The following is a 4,206-nucleotide window of genomic DNA, read 5'->3' as shown; positions in this document are numbered from 1 at the left end:
GGGGGTGTGAAGTTTGGTAAAAAGTCCTAGTTGGGTTTGCAGTTTTACCATCAACTATCAACCTCCCTTGCGCGTCATCAGACAGATTCCGGTATTTCTCCTCGTGCTTCGTCGTGTAGTGGCGATTCAAATTATAATCTTTAAACACAGCAACCTGTTTACCACAAATTAAGCACACGGCTTTACCTCTTGGCAGTCCATGTCTTGTTGAAAACACGGCATTCATCATCAACTGTTCTTTTTTTAGCATGAGCGGACATCTCTGGGGTAACGGGGAATCACTTGTCGCTGTGCACCTTCCCTCACAGGTTACGCACGGACATACGTCCATAAATAACACTTTTCAAAATAAAACCAGGACAGTTGTATTGCACGCACGACATAGATGTTTTTTTTTAATTTATTTTGTAATTTGTGATTGCCCCTGTTCACCTTCACTCACAATCACGCACGTGCAAACGTCCACACGGAAGTAACACAAATAACGCTTTTCAAAACAAAAGCAGCACCGTTGTATTGCACACTCGACATAGATATTTTTTAAATTTATTTTGTAATTTATGATTGGCCTCACGTGGGCCAGACAGGGACCCACAAAGGGCCGGATGTGGCCCGCGGGCCGTAAGATGCCCAGGTCTGCTTTAGAAACAAGCCCAAAAGAACTGCGACTATTAATATTTGTAGCAACTTTACAGGAAAAACTAGCCCTAAGTCACTTATAATAAGCGGACTTGTCAACACTGAAAGAAACGCGAGGCGACCTCGGGGATTTCTTATGTAACTTACGCAACTAACGTAGCAGAAACTACACACACTATAACCTACACAGTCTCAGTAAGAAGTTATGATGCAGCACATAAAAAATGTATCCGAGTAAACTCATCGAAAATATGTACTGAAGTAAAAGTGGAAGTAGGACAAACATACTCCAGTAGAGGACAGCTAACACCTTTTCAGCTCTATCTGCTATTGCTACAGCTTACATCTGCTACCCAGATTAATGATTTTCAACCATCTGATCTATTGTCTATTGTATATGTTGTATTCTATCTATATTCAGCCTGTTTGCATTGGACAAGTTGCCTTGCTCAATGAATTCTCTCAGGAGACGTTATAATAATGCCACGGTCCGGTATATTCACAGTAACAATACACTGCAGATTTTTCTTTCTGGCCCTCCTGTTATGAACATCTCTAATTGGTACATATTCTTTCATTACTTCTAGTGGCAAGAAGTTGTAAAGTATGTTAAAATATTCCCATGAGCGTGTTCTAATCTCTACTTTAGGCCCTAGGCCTCTATGTTGGCTAATGTTACTTCACATTAGGGATACCAATGGCTTCAAGCTTCTCAGCTCTGGCTTAATCACAGCATATTAACCATACAACAAAAATCTATTCAAATGTGAAAACACTATAGAAGGACATTAAGGCTCATGTATAATGCTCATTTAAGACATGGATAATGTTCATTCAATAGACACTGTTATGTAATATGAGGAGTGACCATAATCACTGCCTATGCTCAGTCTTCAAAAAAAAGAAAGAAAAGGAAACAAGAAAACACAGTTCCCCAGTGAAAAATAGTTTTTCTGAGGCTAAATCCAAAGCTTGTTTGACCAAAAATACAACCAGGGTCATTTTCAGCAGCAGTCATTTCTCTCAGGTGATAGAGACACTGTCAACTGTGAAACTATCTGTTCCGGCTACTAGCACAAACTTCAAAATGATTCCAAATCATGTGTTTTCACAATAATTTAGAATCTATTCCCTCCTCCAAGTAAGTTTGTTAAAGGCCGGAATCGCATCATTTTTGTTCGTTTCTCTCTCTCTCATTGTTTACCACAAAGCATAGTTATCAGTGTATTTAAGAGAGGGCGCTCAATCAAGTGCTGGCAGAGTAACAATATTATTGATGCTGTGCAACTTTCATTAGCCTGTCTACCTTAAGTAATGAAGGGGATAATGGACAAAAAGGATGTTGGTTTTTGCTCTTGTCTTTGTGTTTGCTTGAAGAAGAAAATGAGGCGGCCATTTTTATCTCCACTGTTGTAATGTAATTTGTGCAGCACAGAAAGTTGACTCATTCAACTTGGAGTGCCAGTGAAATGGCTCCCAATGAAATTAAAGTTCTTCTAGGTTCATAGTATCAAAGAGACCTGCCCACAATGACCATCCCATGAAAAATGGGCAAAACGTTCTCTGTGATCACAGCCTCAGGGGCCAATGAAAGCATTGACATGAATGTCTGTTGATCAGATGTGTTGCGTATGTGAATGCAACCAGTCCATCTCTGAGATTTCACCCACTTGTTTTGTTTGGGTCATACACTATCAGGTAAACCTACCTTTGTGTACACATGGTCTGGGGATGTGTTCATACAATTCTGGGGATGTGTTCATACAATTATATTTCAGACAATACCATGCCTTCAACATTGTAGCTGTCTGGGGAGGCCCTTTTACTGTTTCTACATGACCAGATCACTGTGCACAAAGCCAGGTCTATTAAGAAAAGGTTTTCCCAATTTGTACGTGGAAAACCTTTCTGGCCTTCACAGAGCCCCGGCCTTAACCCCGTCCAACACTTTATGGGTCAACCAGAATACCAACCTAACAGCTTGACTTCACTGATGCTCTTGTGGTTGAGCGGGAGCAAAGCCCTGCAGTCAGGTTCAAAAATCTTGTTGCAAGCCTGTTCTTGAAAATGTAATCTGTTTTATTGTGTTACCATAGTAGTGCTAATAGGACAATATGATTTTGAAAATCCCCATATGGTAATATTTGAGAGGCAGGATGAGAGAGAGGAGGAACATCACACACCAGTGTTGGAGAAGTGGCAACCGTAATGAAAGTTTAGGCGTGAGGCAAGATAGTTGCACACTCGTAGCAATGATGCAAATAATGATTTAATAATGTACCAAAACTATTTGGATGTTCGCATTTTATCCATCAAGTGTAAAATATAAAGTATTAAAGTAGGACAAAATGGTCATCAGGCCATGTTTTGTGCACGTGATGGTTACAGTCATTACAGCAGCATCATGAAATTAATGTGAAGCTCCACACCCACAAGGTGTTAAGGCGTTCTCTGATTAAATTTGTTGAATGGTTTTCAAGCCAATACATTTGTTGATATTAAGCACGTCTCAGCAATGAGAGAAGAAGTTTATAGGACCAGGATCTGTCCACCCTTTCCTTTAGTTAGGATTAATGATCTTTAGTTTAGATGAAAATAAGTCCCTGAAGGGATTCACTCATCGCTGACCAGGCAACCGTGCAATAGTTGAGCCCATTGAAACTGCATTACGAGATGAAATGACCTCCAAAATATCGACTTTACTTGGTGCTCTTGTAGTGCATTGTTCTGAGGTTTAAGAAATAAGAAGGTTCAATTTAAGTGCATTGTCAATTGGGCTGCAACTAACAATTATTTTCAGTGTCGGTTCATCTGTCATTCACTTTCTCGATTAATCGATTAGTTGTTTGGTCTAAAAAATCAAATGGTGAAAAATGTTGATCAGTGTTTACCATAGCCCAAGATGACATCCTTAAATGTCTAGTCTTGTCCAAAAATATGTTCAGTTTGCGATCATAGAGGAGTGAAAACGTCTCGAAATTCTTCAAAAAACAAGAATTAAAAAAAGAAAGAGAATATTAACATTTAAGAAACTGGAATCAGATATTTTTTACACTTTTTTCATCAGAAATGATTAAAAACCGATTAATCTATAATGAAAATAGTTTTCAATTATTTTAGTAGTTAACAACTAAGAGTTTAATCGATTAATCTATGCAGCTCTAATTGTCAGAACACCTTGCTTATAAAACCGTTTACGTAACAGATAATTAAAAGACTATGAATACAAATTAGCACAGCAATAAGTGCAGAAAGACACGGATGCAGAAATAGATAAGTCAACTTTCCGCTGCTCAGATCACTGACTGCAAAAACTATCGGAACGAATAACAGAGAACTAAACTACAAAGCAACACAGGCAGGGACTGAGGAAATGTCTACAAAAGCAGCATCTTTGGTGACAAAACTTTCCAGCCAAGAGTCCAGCTCCTCCCTGGTCCCAACGAAGCTTCTCTGCCGGTTTAGAGAAATACTTTTTTAATTGTTTGTTGCCGGCGACCTTTCTTTGTCCTTGAGCTGGCTGACATCGCTAACATTGCCAGCTCTCTCTCTCTCTCTCTCTCTCTC

General features: G+C 39.2%; 1 protein-coding gene across 2 annotated transcripts in view; it reads left to right on the top strand.

Annotated features, from left to right (window-relative positions):
- The window catches only part of prmt3 (protein arginine methyltransferase 3), a 59,861-nt gene that overhangs the window by 34,030 nt on the left and 21,625 nt on the right, over positions 1-4,206 (top strand). The window lies entirely within an intron of this gene.

The sequence above is a fragment of the Etheostoma spectabile genome, chromosome 1, assembly GCF_008692095.1.
Source record: "Etheostoma spectabile isolate EspeVRDwgs_2016 chromosome 1, UIUC_Espe_1.0, whole genome shotgun sequence".
NCBI lineage: Eukaryota > Metazoa > Chordata > Actinopteri > Perciformes > Percidae > Etheostoma > Etheostoma spectabile.
Note: the sequence above shows the minus strand (reverse complement) of the source record. Positions and strands in the feature narration are given on the sequence as shown.